This window comes from Dermacentor albipictus, chromosome 9 (genome assembly GCF_038994185.2).
Source record: "Dermacentor albipictus isolate Rhodes 1998 colony chromosome 9, USDA_Dalb.pri_finalv2, whole genome shotgun sequence".
NCBI lineage: Eukaryota > Metazoa > Arthropoda > Arachnida > Ixodida > Ixodidae > Dermacentor > Dermacentor albipictus.
The window spans coordinates 78,972,564-78,998,764 of record NC_091829.1 but is presented as its reverse complement, the minus strand read 5'-3'; the positions used below and the strand labels follow the sequence as shown (position 1 = coordinate 78,998,764).

Here is a 26,201-nt window from a genome sequence, read left to right as displayed (position 1 = left end):
CTGGTGAGTGTTCGTCGCTCGCTGTAACGCCAGTCAACTCCCCTCAGAGGCTGTTCACTAACTTTAGCAACTCAAGACTGTTGAAGCACGCAAAAAAAGTTTTTCCAGCATCTGTGCGGAAACGAAGCGAGCCCCTCTGGAAATCGCAACCATCGGCACGTACAAACGAGCGAGCGAGCTGACTGCTGCGTAAGCTCTACCGAGGGCAGCGTTGGTGGCGCGTCACCACATGGCTTCTTCGGAGCTCCGACGCAGGCTGCGATGCTGGCAGTTCAGAACTTGGTACACGTCCTATGTGAATAAACATTGATTCGCGCGGAGTGATTGTATCTGCCTTGACTAGAGAGGTTGTGCGAGGTTGGCGAAACCGAAACCGTTGCTGAGCGCGCCCGGTCTACATTGCGTACGAGTACCGTCAAGTGCGAAAGCTCCGCCCGCGTAGCTTTCGCTTCATCACCCGTTGTCCGCGAGTATAAGAAACCCTGGGACCTCATTTTGTATGTTTCTTCATAATTGTTTTGTTGTTTCATTTTTATTTTCATTTTCCTATTCTGTTCGCAGCATCGGTACGATGCTCTTTCAGCGGGAAAGGGGGGTGGCACCACTCATACATGTTTATCTTTTCTGGTAACCGTCTTTCATCGGCTAACAAACGTCAAATGTTACGGCTCAACGCAAGACTCGCCTCTTCTTATAGGAAGTTTTTGGAATGTTAAAGCTAGTGTTATCTTTCGTCTACGTTGTTGAAGCTTTTGAATAGTCAGATTGCATGCGAGACGCAAATAGCGCTCTACATTTCTGAATGTCCGCGAGGGCGAGCGATTATGCTGGAATCTACGCCTAGTCATGTACGAATAACCGACGCATCTGAGCGGTTGACCAGAGTTCGATGATCGCTGCCTGCACCCGCACCTGTCAATGCAAATAATTGAGCGTTGCTTGTTTTATTTGGCACAACTTCGCCCAATAAAGGGACGGCTTTGTTTCTAGTCCTAATGCTGCTAATTTTATTAACCGCCTCTCAAAATATCACAGTTTAATTGTTGAGCATTGACGTGCCATAATGAGGCTTTACATCAGATCACGAGGCGAGAAACCTACAATCAAACCCGGCGTCTGCACGGTTTCGACATCCCAAAGAGGTTTCACAAGCCACATAACGTCGCACGGTGTGACAGAATTCTAGTCCACACGATACACCTTGGTCTGCCATTCACGTGGCTTCATGCATCATGTGAATGGCACATACCTTCTGTCTCAAACCGACAGGAAATGCGCGCAGTGTTACATGACTGGGCACGAGCTCAGTGGAACATACACAGTGGCACCTGGGTGCATATGCTCATCAGCGAATCGTAAGTTACTAAGGTATTCTCCATTACCTCTTATCCTCAACTCTTCCCAATCCAGGTCTCTGAATACCACCCGTAAACACGCTATGAATAGCATTGGAGAGGTCGTATGTCTGTCTGACGCTTTTCTTTGTGGGGATTTTGTTGCTTTCTTTATGGAGGACTACGGTGGCTGTAGAGCCACTATAGATATCTTTCACTATTTTTACATACAGCTCGTCTACACCCTGATTCCGTAATGCCTCCATGACTGCTGAGGTTTCGACTGAATCAAACGCTTTCTCGTAATCAATGAAAGCTATATATAAGGGTTGGTTATCTTCCGCAAGTTTCTCTATCACCTGTTTGATAGTGTGAATATGGTCTACTGTCGAGTAGCCTTTACGGAATCCTGCTTGGTCCTTTGGTTGACGGAAGTCTAAGGTGTTCCTGATTCTATTTGCAATTACCTTAGCAAATACTTTGTAGGCAACGGACAGTAAGCTGATTGGTCTATAATTTTTCAAGTCTTTAGCATCCCCTTTCTTATGGATTAGGATTATGTTAGCGTTTTTCGAAGATTCCGGTACGCTCGAAGTCATGAGGCATTGCCTGTACAGGGTGGCCAGTTTCTCTAGAACAATCTGCCCACCATCCTTAAACAAATCTGCTTTTACCTGATCCTCCCCAGCTGCCTTCCCCCTATGCATAGCTCCCAAGGCTTTCTTTACTCCTGCCGACGTCACTCGTGAAATTGTGTATTCCTCTAGACTATACTCTCTTCCATTATCGTTATGGGTGCCACTGCTACTGTATAAATCTCTATAGAACGCCACAGCCACTTGAACTACCTCATCCATATTACTAATGATATTGCCGGCTTTGTCTTCTAACGCATCCTTTTGATTCTTGCCTATTCCTAGTTTCTTCTTCACTGCTTTTTGGCTTCCTCCGTTCCTGAGAGCATGCTAAACTCTATCCATACTATACTTCCTTATGTCAGCTGTCTTATGCTTGTTGATTAACTTGGAATGTTCTGCCAGCCCTATTCTAGCTGTAGGGTTAGAGGCTGTCATACATTGGCGTTTCTTGATCAGATCTTTCATCTCGTGCGATAGCTTACTGGTGTCCTGTCTAACGAAGTTGCCACCAACCTCTGTCGCACACTCCTTAATGATGCCCATAAGAGATCCCTTCATTGCTTCGACACTAAGGTCCTCTTCCTGAGTTAAAGCTGAATACCTGCTCTGTAACTTGATCCGGAATTCCTCTATTTTGCCTCTTACCGCTAACTCATTGATCGGCTTCTGCTTCACCAGTCTATTCCGTTCCCTCCTCAAGCCTAGGCTAATTCGAGTTCTTATCACCCTATGGTCACTGCAGCGCACCTTGCCGAGCATATCCGCATATTGTGTTATTGCAGGGTTAGCGCAGAGTTTAAAGTCGATTTCATTTCTAGTCTCGCCATTCGGGCTTCTCCACGTCCACTTTCGGCTTTCCCGCTTGCGAATGAAAGTACTCATTATCCCCATATTATTCTGTTCTGCAAACTCTACTAATACATCTCCCCTGCTATTCCTAGAGCCTATGCCATATTCCCCCTCTGCCTTGTCTCCAGCCTGCTTCTTGCCTACCCTCGCTTTGAAGTCTCCCATCAGTATAGTGTATGTTGTTTTGTCTTTACCCATCGCCGATTCTACGTCTTCATAGAAGCTTTTGACTTCCTGGTCATGATGACTGGATGTAAGGTAATAGACCTGTACGACTTCAATTTGTACCTCTTATTAAGTTTCACAACAAGACATGCCACCCTCTCGTTAATGCTATAGAATTTCTGTATGTTACCAGCTATATCCTTATTAATCAGGAATCCGAATCCTAGTTCTCGTCTCTGGGCTAGGCCCCAGTAGCACAAGACGTGCACGCTTTTTAGCAATTTATATGCTTCTTTTGTCCTCCTAACTTCACTGAACCCTATTATATCCCATTTACTGCCCTCTAATTTCTCCAATAGCACCGCTAGACTAGCCTCACTAGATAACGTTAAAGTGTTAAACGTTGCCAGTTCAGGTTCCAATGCGGCCTGTTCGGGCCCAGGTATTCTTAGCACCCTCTTCTGCGTCACAGGTCTGACCACCACCGTGGTCAGTTGCTTCGCAGCCGTTGGGGACTGAGGGCTGATTGTTGCATTCCCACCCACGTATTGGGAGCGCTTAATGCCTGCCTCACCTCCACCGCGGGTCAGGCCGCTATTGCACTATCTCCGGGATCGACCCAGGTATGTGGAGTTTCTTGCTTACCACACCAACGACAGGAACATTTCCTTAGAAGGTAGAGGTATACAGCTTCGCTGTAAAACTGGGTGGCACTCACGAAGGATGCCGCTCGCGTTAACACAGGTAACACACTAAGCTCACCAACAGCGGCAAGCACAGTTTTCTATTTTTCAAAACCTCATGCACAAGTCAAGTTTGTTTGCCATTTATCGATGACTCATCGCACTTTCTTGTGTTGTGACTGATGCTCGCGTATGTTCCAGAATATACACCGCTATACACGTTGCCCACGCGATCGGATTAGGCGATGTAACACGCTTTAGTACAGGCGACAACATTCGAAAATTTTGGATGGATGTAGGCCCGACGTCACCTAGTGATAATTTTGTGACAGTGCTTATCCTGTGAAAAAGAAAGGGACACAAAATCACTGCAGAAACTCCGCAGTGGGACTTGTGAGATAGTGCGTGAGCATTCTTCCCAGTCGCTCGTATGTAGTCACTACATAAAATATATAGCCCTAATCATAAATCGCAGTTGTCACACGTAGCCATAGGGCTGCCTGTGAAGTATAATATATAATTTGTTGTTGTGTCCACTCTAATGTCTGATTTCTTCTTAGGCTGACTGTTGCGAAAACTGTAGGTCTACTGTAGCTTTCTTAAGTAAAACCAAATGAAATCATTTAATACGCTATCTTACATAGGCTTTCCATTTTCTTCGTAAGCATGGTAGCCATACTTGTTGCGCCGACTGTAGAGGCTCGCTTTGTTTCTCTGCCGACTGTAAGTGTTCAGTAGTCATAATCATAAATCTCAGTAGTCAAACGTTACCATGTGGCACTATCATGTACAGGATGCTTCACGTAACTTGAACCAATGATTTAAAAAAAATGGTAAACGGTAGCTAATAAAAAAGAAACAAAGCTCGCGTTCGTGCATAGCGTTCGCCGCCACCGTTTCCAGGAAACCATTAGAGTTACATAAGCTGCAGTTGCCGGGAAGCGTGAGTAGCATTCAGGTAGCTTGTCTTGCTATCGCGTTCCTCACTTACTGCTGAATATTACGCGTCGTCCTGCTTTAAAGCATGAAATGGTTTCAGCTTCCCTCATTGAGCCAAAAGCCAGAGAACTTATTCGGACAAGTTGACAAGGAAATTTATTCACCCACAGGCACGCTTACAACTGTGGTAGGAACAAAAAATGGCTGTGGCTTAGGTAAGGTTAAGCCCAGGATGCGAAGCATACTAGCCTTTATTTTAGTTGTTTAACCACTGTTTAGCCTAGTGAACTGCTGTTGCTTAGCCATATTTGGTTCGGCTAGACGAAGAAACAACTCATGCGTTACTCTGCTTCGCCTTGGACGCCCCGCATTGGATGCGGTGAGCGTCGAGCAACGCAGCGTTCGGCGTGGCAACGAAATGTGCGCCTGAGCAAGCGACGCATGCCTGAGCCTTAGAAACAGCTCGTTTCTAAGGCAACACCGCATTCACTAGAGGCGCTTTTGTACCGCTTTGAAGCATCGTACTCGTGGCTCAGTGGTAGCGTCTCCGTCTCACACTCCGGAGACCCTTGTTCGATTCCCACCCAGCCCATCTTGCAAGAGTTGAGCCAAAGCCACTTCTCCTCTGTCGTGATGTCACGGCGTCACGTGGTATTCAAGGCGACACCGCCGCGCCTGAGGAGCTGGGTTGAGCTCTCGTAATATGCTTCGCATAAAAGTACAATATAAGGTACAGCACATATAATACATCATACTTGTAAACAAAACTGATTAGCAAATGAAATAACAAATGGTATCTGCTTGACAATGGCTTTGCCACTTGCGAGATTAACACAAAGACCCCTTCTATTTATTACCTCAAGGACGCCCAATATGGGGGCATTACATAAGGTTATTACATAAGACCGCACTGCATGCGCTAGTTGCTTCCCAAACATGTTACAAAGAATATTGCTTCCGAATTATTCCTAATGTGTGTTGCTAATACCACTTAGGCAGTAACTTCCAGTACGCTGAAGTTTTATTTGTCATTTCCTATTGTTACGATCAAAAGGCAGATACAGGGCACTATACACTTGAATGTCATCTTTTGGAGCTGAGCGCTTTTTTTTTAGCGCCAGAGGTTCATGAGTCAAGCGGGCGTCCGGCGCGCCGGAAGCGTCCGGCGTACCGCGAATGGCTGGTTGACCGAGACTGACTGACTGAAAAACTTTATTGTTCGAAGTGTTTACAGGGAGCGTGTGGAGCAGTCCTTAAGGGGCCGTTCCTTATAAAGACTAGGTGGGCTCCTCATTGCAGGAGCCCATTGACTGTAGCTGCGGCTCGGGCGCGGCCGACCAGGGCCTTCTGGTTCGCCAGGTCGGAGCAGCCGCGCAGGGCCACCTCCCAGTCCTACTGGGTAGGGTTGGGTATAGGCGGAAAGTGCGAGGTTGATCGGCATGCCCACACCGTGTGGAAAACGTTTTTGCAGTGAGGGACCTTCTCCTGTGGGCAAACACCCGGAAACTGCCGGGTATTCTTTGCTCCTTTGATCAGGAGAAAGCGTTCGACATTATTAGCCATAGGTACCTTTTCCGTGTTTTGGAAGAGGCTGGTTTTAGTGTGGGTTTTCGGCAGATGGTCCAAGCTTTGTATTCTCGACCGACTTCTGCTGTTGTCATACGGGCCCGTGTCTCGGAGGCGTTCATTGTGGGACGTGGTGTACGGCTGGGGGACCCCCTCTCACCTGCCCTCTACGTACTCGCTTTTGAACCGCTTCTGCAGAGGTTGTCCTTTGACAGCAGAATTGGCAGGTTCCTACTCCCACCAGGTTCCCCTCCGGTTTCGCTGTTTGCTTATGCGGATGACTTGTCCATTGTCGTCCCGGACGAAGCATCAGCTTGCGGCGTCTTCGAGGTCATGGACAGTTACTGCAGGGCGAGTGGTGCAAAGTTGAATAGGTCGAAAAGTGCAGCCATGTACTTGAACTCCACTCCGTCCAGTCCGCAGCCCTTTCATGGTCTCCCCGTGAAAACGCGGCTGCGCATTCTAGGCTTCCAATTCGAACCAGATGGTTTGTCTCCTGAAAACTGGCAACAGGCTAAGGAGAAGCTTGAAATCAGAATTCAGGAGTTCAGCGCGTTGTCATGCCCATTGACTGCTCGAGCGATAATCCTGCGCTCACTTCTGTTTTCGTTCCTGACGTATGTGGCGTGTGTGTCTCCTGTTCCGACCCGAACCAAGCATATCTTGGAGAGGGTCCTTTTTCGCTTCCTTTGGAAGGGTACAAATGGTTGTGTAGCTAGACGGGTGCTCAAGCTGCCCAGGGATAAGGGAGGACTCGGAATTCCCGACCTGGGCATCGTGGCTACCGCACTAGACGTCAGATGGACCCAGGTCGCTCTTAACTCAGATATGCTCCTGACTCGAAGCTTTACCTCGTTTTTCCTTAGCACCCGACTCCGCTTGTTTTAGCAGAGCACATTTTGCCACTGTGTTCCTCGTTCAGGTACCCCGTCCCCCATTTATGCGGCGGCTGCCAACTCTTTGGTAAGCCTCCGCAAGGTTCGCCCCGACACCGACGTAGTTTCAGCGTAGTTTTCCCAACCCAAGATTTAGTAGACATCCTCACCCCAGGCCTGCCCCCGCATTGCCACATGTATGACCTGTCCATTCACAGGCCAAACTGGAAGCTCATCACGGCCAGTTTTCTCGACGCTAGGCGAGCCACTTTCATGTATCGCCTGGCGCGAGGATGCCTGCCGTTGGGCTACCGGCCCTTCACAGCCGTCCCGCACTGTAAAAAAAATTTCTTCAGTTTACGGTCAAAGTTGTAGGTAAAACGTTGCCGGACACTTTTCCGTCAAATGAAAAACGGTGTTTCCGTAAAACGGACAGGCCGTAAAAACTATTTCCGTTAAATGGAAAACGGTGTTTCCGTAAAACGGACAGGCCGTAAAATTATTTCCGTTAAATGGAAAACGGTGTTTCCGTAGAACGGACAGGCCGTAAAATTATTTCCGTTAAATGGAAAACGGTGAGCTCCGTAGTTGTGATAACAGAATCGACCGTATTTTGCAAATAAGAAAAACGGTGAGTTCCGTAAAACGGAAATGCTGTAAATTGAGCCCCGTAGTTGTGATTATAGTACATGACCGTACTTTGGTAATGAAGAAACGGGGACTTGAATGCTCGTGTTCTTGAGCCAAATTGTTTCGTTCATTGGAATAAATTATTTTGGGCAATGAACCACCCAAGTCGTACATTACAACGTGGATAACTTGCAACATCATTTAAGATATAGCTGGAAATGGGGCAGAAATCATAGCACACAGGAAATACACCAGACAGAATGTGCTGTGTTTGCATGTTTCCTCCTAGTGTAATTGTTTTCTACACCGCTTATTCTTCGTGTCAGTGTTGTCATGTTGCACTTGGGTTCTACACCCAACATGTATACACAGCATACATACAGATTTGTGTTCGAGAAACAACAGGCCACTTGAATCTGAAAAAACCTGTGTTTATTCTGCTTTACTGAAAAAAGCAGTGTATGAGACCGGGCTAGTTGGTATTCCATGCTGAAGTGACCATCGCAAGAGTGAACGCAGGACACTAAAAAGGTGACAAGAACAGCTGCGAACTTCCAATTGGTGATTATTACGAAAAGGCATATATATATACTCTTGTGCACTTGATCATAATCAGTTACAAGAGCGCACTAAGGCCGCCCCAAGGCCTAAGGCGGCCTCCCACATACAGACCCCAGGTTTGCAAATTCTTTAATGTCAACGCTAGGGATAGTTTGCTAACGCAGTTGCCTTATGCGATATCTGCCCCCTCAATGATGGGCCTAGTGCTTTCTTGTGCGTTGTTTGCTATTATTTGTTTTTTCAGAGTGCATGACATTTGCATTGGGAGTTGTGGATTCCAAGGAAACCCTCTCTCCCTTTTGTACTTTTGTATTATGCTCCTGTAGTCTCATATTTAGGCACCTTCCCGTTTGTCCCACGTAACGCTTCCCACAGAAAAGAGGTGTGCTATTCACTACTCCCCCTGAGCATTTCGACGAAACCTTTTCTGTGAGCAATGTTGCATGAAATTGATTGTCTGCTGACAGGGCTGGTTTTGGCACATAACTGAGATAACTTGATGGGTGCGGGAAAAATGATCGAAACTCCCGCCCTTTGGCCTATTTTCTTTAATTTATGCAAGATAGCGTAATGTATGGGATGACTGCTAGATTCCTGCGAACAGTATCACATAGGTGTAACTAAAGAAAATAGGCCAAAGGACTGCAGTCTTGGTCATTTCTTCCGCGCCCCACAAGCTATCCAAGTTATGCGCCAAAACCAGCCCTGTCAGCAGACAATCAAAATCATGCAACATTGTGCACAGAAAGGGTTTCATCAAATGCCCAAGAGGAATAGTGTATAGCATACCTCCTTCCTGCAGGCAGCGTTACGTGGGACAAATGGGAAGTTCGCTAAACTTGAGACTACAGGAACATAATCGGAAAGTACAAAACGGGAAAGGAGGTTTCCTTGGAGTCCATTGCTCCCAATGCAAATGTCATCGACTGTTTGAAAAAACAGAAATAATAGCAAGCAGTGTGAAAGAAAACACTAGACTCATCATTGAGGCAGTGGCTATTTCAGAATGCAACAGCGTTAACAAGCCATCCCTATAGCACTGACTGTTAAAGAATCTGAATATCTGGGGTCTGTATGCAGGAAGCCGCCTTAGGCCTTGGTGCGCTTGTTTATTTGTGATGACCATGTTGACTTGAACGATTGTAACAGATTATGATCAAGTGTGCAAGAGTACATATACATACCTTTTTGTAATGAACACCGATTGGAAGTTCACGCCTGTCCTTGTCGCCTTTTTAGTGTCCCGTGTCCAGTTTTGTGCAAGTCCTTTCCGCATAGACACTAGAAATTGGCTGACTAGAGGAAGGATTGGTTGAGACTTGGAATGACTGGCTGCTTGCAGAGGCCTTCGGCTTTGCCTGAAAAGTAAGAAACACCAATCAATTAAGGCTGTTCAATTATTTACCATCATCATCACTACTGTTACTCAGATAAACAATGATTTCGTATTCACAACTGTCACTACAAGTGCTCTTGTCAAAAGAAATAGTTCAGACTCAGCCATGTTGGTATATATTCATTCGTAGCCTTATAGCATAGAAAGCTTCAGATAGAAAGGACCCAAGTCAATTGATGGTTTGCTTGGAACAGCCAAAGATGTCACGTGCACATTATGACATTCGGAGATTACATCTCCCATATTACCGTAGTGGGGATACTCTGTGGTAATTAGTTGAAATTATTGCTATTGGCCTGCAGTCTGGTACAAAATATTTTTAAACCCGCAGTGACAACACTATTTCCTTCGGATCTATCCAAAATGCAGATTCGGTAAAATCCAGGAAAAATGCTTCTAACTAAACAGTTCATTCTATATTGTTTTTTGCAGAGACACCTTTTTTTTTCTTGGAAAACTAAGGTTAATTTCATTGTCGCCAGGCTCGGGCAGCAAAATAAACTTTTAAATCAAAATTAAAAGTGATCGCCAGGCATGTTTAGTTGAATTTATCTGAACATGCCCTACTGTCTGCAGTACACATGTTGCCACTTTAAAGGCCTGCAAGAAGGCACCAGTTATATTTTCTAGGGCAAGAAGGCAATGAAGTATGTTACTTAAGGCAGTTAGTCACAGGAGTCCTGGATCAGTAGAAGAAAATTTAAAGACTATAAATTGTTTTGAAGACTTAAGTCACACATTACTGAGTCACCGTCTATAGCTTACCATTAGTCTTAAAAGTACCATCATTGCATTGTGATAAAACTAACCTCAGAGACTGAAACCTGGCATGATAAAAATGGAGCTTGAGAATGAAGGTTTGCTCAACAAGTAACGGAACGACAAAAAATTATATGCATGATAAATTAAAAAAAGCCGCTGTTGAGGATGGTAGAGAACTAGGCACCATGAAGAAATTTGTAAATATGCAAGCATAGGATGGAGTCAGTTGGCGCAAGCCATATATATTGTTGCGGGAAGAAAGCAGGCCCACGAGTGTAAAATAACTTATATTTACAAATGATGGATATGGCGTTCAGGCAACCGCCAGACTTCGTCTTTCTCTAGTCCAACTCAACGTCTTCCTTCACTTCACCGTAACATCACCCTCCCGGTGGGGGAGCTCCGTCCCGGTGCAAGTTAAACAGCCTCACTTATTGGGGGGACATAGGGCTTGAGCCTGGTGACGTGAACAACATCACTGGTTAAGTTGGGAGGCACGGAAGGCTGACCGAGTGGGGCGATCTCGTAGGTCACGTCGGACAGTTGGCGTAAGATCTGGTACGGACCAGAAAAACGGGACAGTAATTTTTCCGACAAGCCGACACGACGTGAAGGCGTCCAGAGAAGGACAAGGGAACCAGGTGAAAAATGGTGGTCTCGGTGCCGAAGGTCGTAGCGTCGCTTTTGAGAAGCTTGCGAGACTGTGAGGCGATGACGGGCGACATCTCGGGCCTGGGCGGCTAAGTCAATAGCCTCGCGAGCGTAAGCAGTGCTGGGTGACTGTACTGCGGAAGGTAGCAACGTGTCAAAAGGCAAGGTGGGGTCGCGGCCGTACAAAAGGAAAAATGGTGAAAATCCGGCAGTGTCGTGACGGGACGAGTTGTATGCGAAAGTGACGTATGGTAAAGCGACGTCCCAGTCGCGGTGATCGTTGGAGACGTACATGGCGAGCATTTCAGTGAGTGTGCGGTTGAGTCGCTCGGTGAGGCCGTTCGTTTGAGGGTGGTACGCGGTAGCAATCCGATGTTCTGTAGAACAGGAGCGGAGCAGATCATCAACGACCTTCGATAGAAAGTAGCGGCCGCGATCCGTCAGCAACTGGCGAGGGGCGCCGTGGTGCAGGATGACGTCTTTTAGTAAGAAGTCGGCGACATCTGTAGCGCAGCTGGTTGGCAGGGCTCGTGCGATGGCATATCTAGTGGCATAATCGGTTGCTACAGCAATCCATTTGTTTCCTTTGATGGAAATTGGAAACGGACCAAGGAGGTCGAGGCCCACACGGAAGAAGGGCTCTGTAGGTATATCAATGGGTTGAAGCAAACCAGCGGGAGGCATAGCAGGCGTCTTCCGGCGCTGACACAGGTCGCAAGAAGCGACATAACGGCGCACAGAGCGATAAATGCCAGGCCAGAAGAAGCGGCGCCGCAGGTGGTCGTAAGTACGAGTGACGCCCAGATGTCCAGCAGTAGGAGCGTCATGAAGTTGCTGGAGCACGGTGAGTCGAAGGTGCTTGGGGACGACTAGGAGGAGCTCCGGGCCGTCAGGACGAACGCTACGACGGTATAAAGTTCCATCGCGCAAGGTGAACATCCGAAGGGACGGGTCATTGGGCGAGGAGCTTAGGCGGTCCATAAGTGTTCGAAGAACAGGATCCTTGCGCTGCTCGTCGCCAATGTGGAGGAAGCCGGAGAGGGACAGAATACTGATGTCCGAGTCTGCATCGGTATCGTCCGGTTGATCCACGGGATTGCGGGACAGGCAGTCAGCGTCTTTATGCAGGCGTCCTGACTTATATATAATAGAAAATGTATATTCTTGTAGGCGCAATGCCCAACGTGCAAGTCGTCCAGTTGGGTCCTTCAAAGAGGAGAGCCAGCAGAGGGCGTGATGGTCGGTGACAACGCAGAAGCTCCGACCGAAAAGGTACGGGCGAAATTTCGCGACCGCCCATACGAGCGCGAGACATTCTCTCTCAGTAATGGAGTAATTTCGCTCGGGCGTGGAAAGGCGGCGGCTAGCGTAAGCGATGACACGGTCTTGGCCCTGTTGACGCTGAGCGAGGACAGCGCCGATGCCATGACCACTCGCGTCAGTTCGTACTTCAGTGGGCGCAGAAGGGTCAAAGTGGGAGAGAATCGGGGAAGTGGTAAGCCGCTCAATCAGGGTAGAGAAGGCTTTCTCCTGTAGCGGTCCCCAAGAGAAAGAGGCGTCTTTCTTAAGAAGGTCAGTGAGAGGGTGAGCGATGTCCGCAAAATTTTTCACAAATCGCCGAAAATAAGAGCATAAGCCCAGAAAACTACGGACATCGTTCGTTGAACAAGGTACAGGAAAATTTCGCACGGCGTGAACTTTCTGTGGATCAGGTTGGATTCCGGCGGCGTTGACGAGATGACCAAGCATGTTAATTTCACGGCGACCGAAATGGCACTTGGAGGAGTTTAGCTGAAGGCCAGCCCTGCGAAACACGGAGAGTATGGCTGTGAGGCGCCGCAGGTGGATCTCAAAGTTCGGCGAAAACACAATCACATCGTCGAGGTAACACAGGCATGTAGACCACTTCAAGCCGCGCAAGAGAGAGTCCATCATGCGCTCGAATGTAGCTGGCGCATTGCATAATCCAAAGGGCATGACTTTAAATTGGTACAGACCGTCCGGTGTGACAAAGGCGGTTTTCTCGCGGTCCATCTCATCGACGCTAATCTGCCAATAGCCGGAGCGGAGGTCAATTGATGAAAAGTATTGGGATCCGTGAAGGCAGTCAAGAGCGTCATCAATGCGAGGCAAGGGATAAACATCCTTCTTTGTTATCCGGTTGAGGTGACGGTAGTCAACGCAGAAGCGCCACGAGTTATCTTTTTTCTTTACTAAGACAACCGGTGATGCCCACGGGCTACTGGAGGGTTCAATGATGTCCTTGTCCACCATCCTGTCTACTTCTTTCTGTATGATGGCCCTTTCTGTTGCCGAGACACGATATGGCCGCCTATGAATGGGGCTGGCGTCACCGGTGTTGATGCGATGCGTGACAACAGATGTCTGGCCAAGTGGACGGTCGTCCAAATCAAAGATGTCCCGATAAGATGACAGGAGATGACGAAGAGCTGTTGTTTGCTCGGAAGGAAGGTCGGGGGCGATCATCTTAGAAACATCGTCCGCAGGCGTCGAGTACGAAGGAGTGGATGACAAAGGTCCGTTCGTACTGAGGAAGGATTCAGAGGTCAAAAAAGAAATCTGAAATTCTTCCAAAGGAGTGATATGCGCTATGGCGATACCGTGTGGCAAAACATGTGACGAGAACCCAAAATTGAGGATGGGCACGCGAGCGCAGTTTTCGCGGATCCGAATTAAGGTGCTCGGTAGGGCAATATGACGCGACAAAACCACGTCAGTAAGCGGCGACAGGACGTACTCGCCATCAGGTACGGGAGGACAGGGCGTCAGCAGGACATTTGTAGCAGCCTGTGGAGACAGCCTTGCAAATTCAGCAGCACATAAGCGGTGTGGAGCACAAGTGGTTGCGTCGGCAGGAAGCGGCAGGTCCAACTGTACAACACCTGCGGAGCAGTCAATTTGGGCAGAGTGTTTCGAAAGGAAGTCGAGGCCGAGAATTAGGTCGTGTGGGCAGTGTTCAAGGACGATAAATAGAACAACGGTATAATGGCCCCCAATGGTCACACGTGCTGTGCACATTCCAAGGACAGGTGACGTACTCCCATCGGCGACTCGCACGGTGCACGGTACGGCGGGGGTCAGAACCTTTTTGAGCCGGCGGCGGAGAGCAGCGCTCATAACTGAAAGCTGCGCTCCTGTATCAACGAGAGATCTAACAGGAACGCCATCGACTTCAATGTCCAGCAGGTTTCCACATGTAGGCAGGGTCAATAGAGGATTTGTGGGCCGGGTCGGAGTTGCAGCTTCACCTCCGGGAGCTGCACCGCCTAGTTTCCCGAAGTGAAGCGACCGGTTGCAGAAGGGGACGAAGAGCGGTGAACGAGAGGCGAACGGGACCTACGACCTTGCGGAGACGGGGATCGGCTGGATCTTGGTGGAGCACTGTCGGCGTTGATGTTCCTAGTCGGCGTATAGGGCGAGAAAGTGCGATTGTCGGGTACTTGGCTGTAGTGACTCGGAGACGACCACCGAGGAGGCGACGACCAGTGGTTGCGGCAATGACGGGCGATGTGTCCAATACCGGAACAATTAAAACAGATGGGTTTATCATCCGCTGTGCGCCATTCAGCTGGGTTGCGACGGAGTGGTGGAAAGCTTTGCGTCCGGGAGCGAGCGGTCGGAGAAATTTGGTAGGTGTTGGTATGGCGGACTGAGCAGAGAGATGGAATGCCCAAACTTGCTATTTCCTCCCGAACGACCGCTTGTATAAGGGAGATAGCGGGTACGCTTTCCCGACAGTCTGAACGAACGGGAGCCGGGGCCATGGCCTCAAGCTCACGGCGAACGATGCGCGTTATTTCTTCCGGTCCTGCGGGCTGAACGAACCGCGGCGGGTCTTCGCAAGAAGATGTCGCGGCGGTATTGGGCAACCGGTCGAAAGTTTGAGTGACGCGGCGGCCCTTCGCTTGTTCGAAGCGCCGGCACTCCTTAATAATTGCATCCACAGTGGCACAATCCTTACACATCAAGAGATTGAAGGCATCGTCTGCAATACCTTTCAATATATGGCCAATCTTGTCTGCCTCGGTCATGTTGTCATCAGCCTTGCGACAGAGGGCCAGCACATCCTGTATGTACACGACATAGGATTCTGTGGACGTCTGAGCGCGGCACGCAAGTTCTTTTTTAGCTGCCAGCTGACGACCGACAGGTCTGCCGAACAGGTCTCGCATTTTTTCTTTGCAAACATCCCAGCTCGTTAGGTCAGCTTCATGTGTGTCATACCATTGCTTCGCAGTTCCCTTCAGATAAAATATTACGTTTGCAAGCATCATTGTAGGATCCCACCTGTTGTTGTCGCACACTCGCTCGTACATCGTAAGCCAGTCCTCGACGTCGACGTTGTCCGTGCCGCAAAATGTTCCCGGGTCCCGTGGGTGAGTGAGGATGACCGTGGGCACGGGCTGCCGAGGCGTTGTCGCTTGTGTCGGTTGATTTGCCATTGTGGCAGCAGGTAGATGACGTCCGCTGCGAAGTTCCGTGGTGGTACCCCGCACCTTCCACCAAAATGTTGCGGGAAGAAAGCAGGCCCACGAGTGTAAAATAACTTATATTTACAAATGATGGATATGGCGTTCAGGCAACCGCCAGACTTCGTCTTTCTCTAGTCCAACTCAACGTCTTCCTTCACTTCACCGTAACAATATTTACAGATTACTAGGAAAGGCCTTCATCCCGCAGTGGACATAATGTATGTGAGAGCACTGCGCCCCTTCGATTATGCAGTCCCAGACTGTCCGCAAACCACCTGCGGCTTCTGGTCTGGCTAGCATTGACAGAAGGGCGCATCACAGTCATCCGAGGTTTTGTTTGAAAGCACCGTGATTGGAGGTCGCTCTCCTGGCTGCTGTTGTCCGCTATTAGCTACTTAAATTATGGGGTTTTACGTGCCAAATCCACTTTTTGATTACGAGGCAAGCCGTAGTGGAGGACTCTGGAAATTTCGACCACCTGGGGTTCGTTAACGTGCACCTAGATCTAAGTACATGGGTGTTTTCATATTTTGCCCCCATTGATATGCGGCCACTGTGGACGGGATTCAATCCCATGACCTCATGCTTTTAGCTACTTGTAGATAGCGCCCTACCCAGCAAATTCAGTAGCGTGGTCATCAAAATAATGCAGTCTCAGAGGCCATGTCGCCGACACAACCATAAAGCTTGCATAATGGAATCGCAGCCTGAGCACATTGAACATGTTAACAAAGCTCAGTTTACATCGTGCTCTCACTCTTCGGGCCCCTTAACCGCTGTATTTAAGCCAGCTCATTCATTTCCTGTAAAACTTAAGCGTTATTGCCACACAAAAATAAGCAAAAGCACGGTTGTGCCAGATCACTGTTCACCCACAAAGCACAGGCCGATATCCTCAAAGCTCGTGAAACCGTCTACTAAAGGCCTGACGTGTGTCTAGGACAAAGCGCGTCTACACTGTCTACTAATCCTGCACATCCAAAAGCAAAATTTCGAATTTGGGTAACAGAAGGGATCAGCACACATGACAACAGCAATCGGTGAAGCTCTGATTATACAGGTTGTCCCACGTAACTTGAGCCAAACAATAAAAATATGCAAGTGTGACGTAGCTCGACAGAACCAAGGTAATGTTGTTTGCCGTCACTTGGAGATACTCGGATATTTTTTCATTCCACCAAAATAAATATTTCAACTTCGTTAATTAATCAACTTTTCAAATATTATAATTAGATTAGAAGTGTCCATGAGAAAATTGTAGAGCAACATGAAAAGCTCCCCATACAGCTTTCTGTTGTTCGAGACATACTGCGTAGAAGTGTTTTTTCGAGAAAGAAGCTTGCGAATACACGCAAATTGCTGCGAATGGACAGTCACGCAACAATTTAGTGTGTATTTGCAGGCTTCTTTCACACTAGGAAAAACATTTTTATGTAGCATGTATTAATCATAATATTTGATAAGTTGATTAATTACAGAATACTAATGATTTAATCTGGCAAAATAAAAAAAAATGAGTATCTCGAAGCGAGGGCAAACAACATTACCTCGGTTCTGTCCATTTACGTGGCATTTGCATATTTTCAATGTTTGGCTCAAGTTATGTGAAACACCCTGTATGCCACGCCAGCTACCAGCATTAAATATCTACATGCAATATGATATGTTTCCTCGTCCACCAGTTTCACTCATCTGAACAGCGAAATCTACCTGTTTACTATGCATATAGCAATGAGCATGACAGATTTCACGAAACACATCAAGAAAAGCAAGCATTTGCACCTGATCACTGTGCTTTGCCTTAAAAAAACACAAGGACTAAGGTTGCAGCAATTAGACCACTCATGAAAACCTCGCATTATGGCACACAAAGCATCGATTTAACGGAAGCGATAGCTGAGTGCATATTTTCTGTCTGGAATGTGCAAAGTACACATAAACACACAGCCTCTTTTAAAACATGGCGTCAAGCCCGCATGCATCTTTTTAAGACAGCCGCCGTCTGGTAGCTACTTGCATATGTCTGAACAAATATCTGCTGACAGCTCTGAGAGTCCGCAGAGTCTGTGACTTCTGGTAAAACGAATGCGATACTGGCTGCCCTCGGACTGGTGGATGGGGCTTCCTAAGCTGATTGAGAAAATCGAATGCGGGACAGCAGTGCTAAGCAGTCCAGGACTGTCAAGGACTGATAATCGAAGAGGCCCACTAATGCTTTGTGTTCCTATCCTATGTAATCTCTTCATACTGATCAGCTCAAGCTGCATGGCAAAGAAGTCTCTTGTTAGTGCTCTGAAGACAAGCCTCTTGCCCAAACATTGGCTATAGAGACGACCAGCATTCGACAACTGTTGATCTGTTCATAGAAGTGAGAATTCCGCGACAAACTTTTCAATGAAGTAAGCAATATGATGATGAACTTGTTTCACAAAACTTCATAAGTACACCTGACCTTTGACTCACTTTTGCATGTAAGTAAATATTATGAAATTGTCGCTGTGAACAGTTGTCCCCGACTGCTGTACACTTGTGATAAAAAATTACCCGTATTTGAAAGTTTGTATAATTAGCCAGGAGAGCTGCACTTGCTGGATGGCTCATCATTTAATTTGGAAAAAAATTCAGCAGGGAGCAGCAATTGTATCACTAATGACCCTAAACATCTTTTATAATTATTAATTTGTAAACACCTGTTGTCGAACAGCCCACCTACTGAAGTTTTGAACACATTGTACACAATTATAGCACATACTACACGAAATAAGAACTGTAATAGACCTTACCAAATACAATATTAGTGTGGCGGCAAGTCAAATGGCTCCTTGCAATGCTTGCGTCCTTCCTGGGAGAACAAAAAACGACATTAGGCTTACACTGACAGCACCAAACCACATAATTTAAGTTGAAAACAAGTGCCCCAGAACATAGGAAGTTCTAATTAGATATGGTCAACCTGCTTAACCATGTCACAGACATTGAATGACAGAATGTACTTTTATGGAGCCTCAACTCCATGAAATACATGCTAATACAAACATGCTAGTAGACAGAATCAAATTGGATGCATGAAAATTCTCAGTAAACTTTTATTTCCTAGCAACCACAAGTTGCTCTTTGTGAAGTGCAACAAGTGAGTGTCTAACCTACACTAAGAAGGTGGAAAATTCCGAGATCCTTTCTGGTGAATAACTAACCATATCTCTACCGGTACCCAGCAATACAAAGGTGAATTGTAAGTATTATATTGATTAAAGAAACAGTTCAGTGCTACCAAGCAAGTACAATAAATAAATTATTTCAAATTCATCTTCATGTCGGGCTAATCAAGTTAATTTTCTTTAGATCACATGAGAGAATGGTTCGAAAAAAATATTGCAATCTGTCAACAATGTTGAAGCAATTTTATGACGGCCTGCAGATAGCAGTTGTTGAAATAAGACCTGGGGCAGGGGGAGAAAAGACAAAGAAGTGTGATAAAACAAAATGGGGCCTGTGGTGTGCAGCTATTAAATGCAGTTTTATTAAATTATGATGTGCAAAACAGCAGATGTAAGAGATGCGAGACCCTCAGGTGGTATTTTGCAATGTTATGGGAAATTGTTTCAAGGAGCATGACTCCTTAACCCTTCGAGGGTCAATGACGTAAATATACCGCATTGCGAAGTACAAAAATGGTCGATGCCGTATATTTACGGCGCTGTCTGTAGGTTTAAAAAGCGCGACAATTTCCTAACCTTTTCTTATCTGTCATGTGCTGCCAAGAACAGCTCATCACCCAACCGTCATACATATCATCTCGCTCTGACCATAGTTTCAAAGTTGGTGTGCCGTCTTCACGTACTAAACTTTGCAGTAGTGCATTCATCCCTAGCACAAGCAAAGATTGGAACCACCTTCCCGCCGCCGTTGCAGCCATCCTGGATACCGACACCTTCAAAACCAGCATTCATGAAACGCCACATTGAATCTGTCTTTGTATATTGCACAAATGTTTTGTTATGTTCACCCACTCCTTTCTGTAATGCCTTCGGGCCCTGAAAGTATCTTAAATAAATAAATAAATAAATAAATTATGTGGAAATACAGGGAATTTATTTTGCACGCCTCGCTCTCTCAGTTTTCGTTGCATGGTTTGTTTTAGCGCTAGTTTGCTCCTGCGCGTCTATGTACGACCGCTAGCGCATTGGCGTGCGCGCGGGCGGATGGCAGTTTGGGCTTTGTTTTCGCAGGCCGTTTCGGCTTCTTGCGCTTGCAAAACTGATGGCTATCTCGTTACTAATCGCTCAAAAGGCTACTGCTTGTTTCTCGCTCATTTAGTGCTCGCATGGGTGCGCATAGGAAGGATGCTGCCGTGCATGCGCTTCTGTTGCTCCTTCTCTTTTTTTTTTTGAGACTCGCGAAAACTAATTGCATCGGGTTGGCGATAAGATGAAGATTAGTGGAAGTTTGTCATACATTTTGCTTTTTTGATGGGCACACAACCGCACAGTTTTCTTGAGTGCGTGCACCTACACAGTTCGATTATGCTACGGATGTACTATCATAAGCAATATGAAAGGGAACACAGGAACGCATGGCAAACAGCCTTGAAACAGACTCGGAGCGATACACAGATGGCGCTGTGAAAAACGAAGGGGGAAAGGAGAGCGCTCTTCCACTAACTGTTGGCACTCCCACCACGCTGGCATTTCTACAAAGGAGCAGCTTATGTCATGGATCGTCCGACAGCCGATAAGACGGTGATTGTCGCCAGTGACTTAGATTCACTTTCTTTTCTTTCATTCTCTTTTTTTTGTTCGTGCAACCGCTTGATAGTACCCCGAGAAAAAGTTTGCCCTGTATTTCAAACCAGTTCTTTATTTGAATCGACGCACTCCGTTGTCAGGGGCACCTCGAACAGCGGCGACGCTCGAACCAATGACGACAGAGGAATAGAATAAAGAAAAATTTTAAAAAAAGAACATTGACAAACTGTCTCTCATGCGACTGTTGCACGAAGTTTGTTCAGAAAAAATTCACGTCGTACACTGCAGTGGCCCACGCAGAGCAGTCAACTCTGAATTTGTAGCCTCAAGATGCCTCGAGTGCCTCTTAAAGACAGGAAGATATAATAGAAATGTCTAAAAGAGGTTATACGCAGTGCAATATTGCTCTCGTGACAAGCTGCCCATTGAAAACGGTCAACCGGATTATCCAGGCTTACCAAGACGAAGGACGCATAAACGATGCACCGCACCGCACACGACCTCGATCAACAACGAACAACCAAGACCTTTGCATCGTGGCTGCCGTCAGCGACAAGCCATTTCAAAGCGCAAAAGACGTTCGAGGCGCTCTTGGCTTGAACAACTTGAGCGACAGCACGGTACGACGAAGGCTTAGAGAAGCAGGACTGCAAAGTCGCATCGCCGCGCAGAAACCTCTGCTCACCGCAGCCAACAAAGCGGCTCGCCTGAGGTTCGCTACTGAACACCGCAGCTGGAGTGAGAGTAGGTAGAAGTATGTAGTTTTCTCTGATGAGTTCACGTTCTCGAGCCGCTGGGACCAACGAAAGAGAGTGTGGTGGACTGCAAACACACACTTTAGTTCGCAGAATATACAGGAGGTGGCCGCCAGTGGACACGTGTCTGTGAACGTCTGGGGGGCGATTTCCCACGCAGGCCTATGCCCACTGGTGAGAATTGATGGGAGGTTCACCAGTGCTGCGTATTGCACTCTGCTCGAGCACCAGATGATCCCCTATGTGTTGAACAGGCCGCACCCGGATGGGTGTTATTTTTTCCAGCAGGACTTGTCTCCCGTTCACACATCGAAGCATGTGGCGGGCCTTATAATAATAATTATGGGGCTTTACGTGCCAAAACCACTTTCTGATTATGAGGCACGCCGTAGTGGGGGACTCCGGAAATTCCGACTACCTGGGGTTCTTTAACGTGCACCTAAATCTAAGTATACGGGGACGTGGCGGGCCTTTTGGAAGAGCGAGGGGTAATGCAACTTCAGTGGTGTGCGAAGGGCGCCAACATGAACATTATAGAGCATGTTTGGGGCCGTATGAAAGTGAACCTTTCGAAGAGCTCACTAGAACTGGCGAACTCCGACCAACTATGGGAAGCAATAGAACATGAGTGGAAGCCCGCCTTCAGCGTGATACCGCATTCATCGAGGCTGTCTACGCGTCTTTGCCTCAAAGAATGGAGGCCGTCGTTAAGCCGACGGTGGCATGACGCGTTATTAAGCCACCAACGAACAAAGCAAAGGACGAGGATAAGCTGCAATAACGCTATTGCCTTATTTCATTTGCTTCAATATCTTTTTAATATTCGGCAAGCGCCAATAAACTTATTTTGAACTCACTCTTAAAGACAATTTTTTCCCGATTTAGAAGATTTGTCATAAATCGATATCGAAGTCCGGAACAGTGCTATCTTTTGTAATGATACGACGCAAAAGGTTACCAGTGACACAATAACGAACAGTGTTATCACTGTCTGCTGGCGATGTGAAATTCCGCACTTTGCAAACGCATGGCGGGAGTGCGAACAGTTGTTAGAACAGCATCCCCCTTTCCACTTTGTTTCTGATGGTGGCCGCTGCGTATCACCAATATAGCTGGGTCTGAGGGTGTTTTCTACGCGTTCCTGTGTTCCCTTAGATATTGCTCATAATAGTATGTATTAGTGTAAGAGCAGGAACATTTGAGTCTTGCAAAGTATTCTCGTGCGCACATTTTCAAAGCCTTGAACTATAACAATATAACAAATTTTTTACTCTTATAGGTTTATTTCCTTTTTTATTATTGTTAATCATGAATAAAGAGTACATATAGTATACCAACGCAAAATAATTTTTTTCTGGCTTTACGGACACCCTAGAAAAATTACGGTAAATTTTTTTCGAAATAAGTACCTAAGAATTGGAATCTGCAATAAAAAAAATCGACCCTGGGCGGTCGAATATGGCGAAAAAGATCCACCCTCAAAGGGTTAATTATATTCATGTAATCTTTAGAAACGGATGGCATAAAGGACATACTTGTTGACAGTTTCATAGCGAGTCGTGAACAAGATGCACGCGGGAGTTAAGCATCTTTAAAGAATGCTCTAGAAACTTGCAAAAAGCAAGTTTCTATAACCTCTCACAACACTGAGCTTCACCTACAAGTGTTGTAACATTTCCTTGCAACGTGCAGCACTGTTTTCACAGACATAGTTTGAATCACTGTGTCACAAGCTCTGGAAACAAAAGTGCATACATAAGTGCTAAACAAGCACATATGATGCCCTACCCCTACTGCACAGACACATTTATCTACACCAACACATGTAGATGGGTTATGTCATCCATCTGGTAGCTTCTGATCATGTTCCAAAGCATGAATCTCATAACTGCAAATTCTATAAGAATGTGACGCCGACTGATTACTTGGGGACAACATGAAAAGACAGAAGGCCAAACAACACGAGCGCAGGCTAAGACTTTTGGTTAATTGCGCGCGCGCATGCGCGCACGCACACACACACACAAACACACAAACAAATATTAGGCCTATTTGTCCTGCCTAGTTGCAGCTGCAGGACAGCGGGATGTTGTAAACAACCACACAGTTGAACTGCTGCATGTGCCTCTTGCTACACTTTGCATCAAGGCCTGGTCTGATTCACCTTTTTGAACCCAGATTTTGAGACTATGGCTGACCTCCTGAATGTGATCTAACAGTGGTCACACCACTGTAGGCCAATGTTAGACCTAGGTATAGAAGTTCTCCTCGACTTGTTGAGGATGCTATTTCGTGCTTCTGTGACAGAGCTTCACAGCCGAACAGTGCGCTGATGCGAAAGGCAGAATTCCCTCCTTAAAAGACGGGGCATAGATGCAGTGCACATGACACTCACCAAAGAAAACAATGAGGTCAAGAAATGGAAGATCACTGTCTAGTGGTAGTTTTCCAGTAGAACACGTACTTGGTGAAGGGCTTTCAGAAGATGAAGCGCCAACAGAGACAACACAGTAAGAAAGAACAAAGACAGGACAAGGTGCTACTTGCAACTGTTTATTGAGGTCAAAAGCAGCTGAATGTATAGCCATGGGGAGAAGGGGAAGAAAAAAACAGAAGCATTGCTTGTGTGAAGGTGCACGCGTGAGAACGCAGAAGGTGAAGGGAATCATAAGATTAGCCAAAATCTAAAACTTATCTAAAACATGCATTCATTTGTGTAAATATTCAGACACAGGCATGCTGACACAGGCATCCCCTTTATTCTTAATCTGGTTGGCCTCCAACAGTTCACGTGCCACAGTGTATTTGCTTTTAAGCACGATCGTTGTATCCTGAAGCCTTGCTTCACATACTTGCTTATTCTCATTCCTGCAGGCCTTGCAATGAGGTGGCAAGTTTGAGCCATAACTATTTTTCAGCGAAAGCTTGTGCTCCCACAGGTGTTCGCTGATACATGAGCCAGTTTGTCCGATATACTCTTTCCCACACTTCCACGGTATACAATCGCTTCTTCACACTTCACAAAAGGATTTGTATGTTAAATAGAACACTCTACTTTTAGAGTCATGAGATCCAATCAGGCGGCACGAAGTAGCAAGCTTTCGGGGCACAGCAAAAACTACAGGAATTTCATATTTAGCGGCGACGTGTTTAAGATTACGCACCACTTCGTGAGAATACGGTATCGCCACTGGATACGGCAGAAATTCCTTGCGGGCACGAGGTCGGTATACCGACCCTGCAATTAATTGTTGCAGTATAAGTCTATGCACTCCAAGACTGTTAAACGTGCGATTGCCACTATGTGCCTTGTTAAAGAATTGTGCTGTCATAAGGCACACAAAACCTTTGATGAACAGATTTTGAAGTTGAAGAAAGCTGCCTTTCCTTGTTTGGTTTTGAGCAAAGTTTCAGAGGCGTTGTTGAAAAAGGTGCAAAAAGAAAGAAACTGAAGCAGTGAAGAAGGTCAAACATTGGAAAAGAAAGCGAAACCAGTGGTGATACCGTATTCTCACAAAGCAGCGCATAATCTTAAACATGTCATCGTGAAATACAAAATTCCTGTGGTTTCTTCCGAGCCCCAAAAACTTGCTACTTTGTGCCCTCTGATTGGATATGATGACTAAGAAAGTAGAGTGTTCTAGTAAACACACAAACCCTTTTGTGAAGTACAGAGAAGCGGTCGTATACTGCATACCGCTGAAGTGTGGGAAGGAGTAAACTGGACAAACTGGCCAATGTATTAATGAACGCCTGCAGGAGCACAAGCTTTCACTCAAAAATGGTTATGGCTCAAACTTGCTGCTTCATTGCAAGGCATGTGAGAATGAGAATAAGCAAGTACATGAAGCAAGGCTTCCTGATACAACAATGATGTTTAAAAGCAATAACACTGTGGCACGTGAACTTTTGGAGGCCAACCAGACTAAGAAAAAGAGGGGACGCCTGTGTCGACACCCCGTCTCTGACTATTTACAGAAATGAACGCATGTTTTTAGATAAATTTTTGATTTTGGTTAATCTTATGATACCCTTCATATACATCTTCCATATTTTTGCACATGCGCACTCACATAATCAGTGCTTCTTTTTTTTTTCTTCCCCCTCTCCCCATGGCTATATATTCAGTGCTTTTGACCTCAATAAACAGTTGCAAGTAGCACCTTGTCGTGTCTTTGTTCTTTCTGACTGTGCTGTCTCTGTTGGCACTTCATCTATTGAAATGTAGTTTTCCCCCTTCCATGAGCTCATCTAGCACTGTAGAGAAGACAGAAAACAAATCACTCAACCCATTTAGTAGCCTTACTTCACGTCATATAGGGTAGAAAGTTTCCAATGAAGCAGAATACCTCTACTATGCTGGTTCTTACAGCAGCTAGTGTTTTACGACTAGCTGACAGTGTTCTCGGCAGTGAAAAGTCGCAATTAAAGTGGTTGAGCAACCTTTTAATGTCTCCTACAAAGTGCCACACATGTTCAAGTAAGCAAAACTACTACTGAAAGGCAAGCTCCACTATCTGGGCCTGAAGATTTTTTGTGGTGAGCATCGAGCTGGAGCTATTCCCTGCACTCAAAGGTGTTTTTAACTTTTCTGTTAGTGCACCTGAACACTGAAGCATGTTGTTGCTACAGGAACACCAGAGAGCACATTTAACACTTGGTACCACCCCGACGTGGAGGGGAGCTTCCATAACCAAGTACAATGTTTGCTTTTAACAGTGCGTTCGCACTGCCTTTTAGCAAGCATTGCCAAGAAGCATTTAATAGAGTTGAACGTAGCTAATGTCTCAGGTCAGACAACTTCGAGAAAGCCAAGGCCTATGACTGTTATGCAATCTGTACACAAAGGCAACCATCAATTCAAGCAAATTGCTCAGAGAGTTGAAACTACCTTTTTATTTTCAGTGCCAAGCAATCTGGGCACGTACAAAATGTTAACCGGACCGGGGCAACGCGTAAAGTTTACATAAAAAAGTATGTGCTGGAGTTCATAGGTACAACGGTTGGTGCTATTTGCAATATCCCACTGTCCTGCAGCCGCAATTATGTAGGACTAATCGGCCGACGACTCAAGGATTATCTTACAAAACATGCACAGACCCTTGACACAACATGGGGGAGCAACATAGCTATTGATGCTGCTTTGTGCAGTTGCACAC

General features: G+C 46.4%; 1 protein-coding gene across 27 annotated transcripts in view; it reads left to right on the top strand.

The window, feature by feature from the left end:
• LOC135919011 (uncharacterized) overlaps nt 1-26,201 on the top strand; it is a 997,771-nt gene that overhangs the window by 722,984 nt on the left and 248,586 nt on the right. For 7 of the 27 annotated variants that reach the window (XR_011508264.1, XR_011508263.1, XR_010569848.2 and 4 more), the window contains one exon: nt 3,459-3,609. The exons of the other annotated variants lie outside the window; for them this stretch is intronic. The gene's annotated coding sequence lies outside the window, so the exon portion shown is untranslated. The remainder of the gene's footprint in view (nt 1-3,458; nt 3,610-26,201) is intronic. 27 annotated transcript variants of the gene reach the window in all.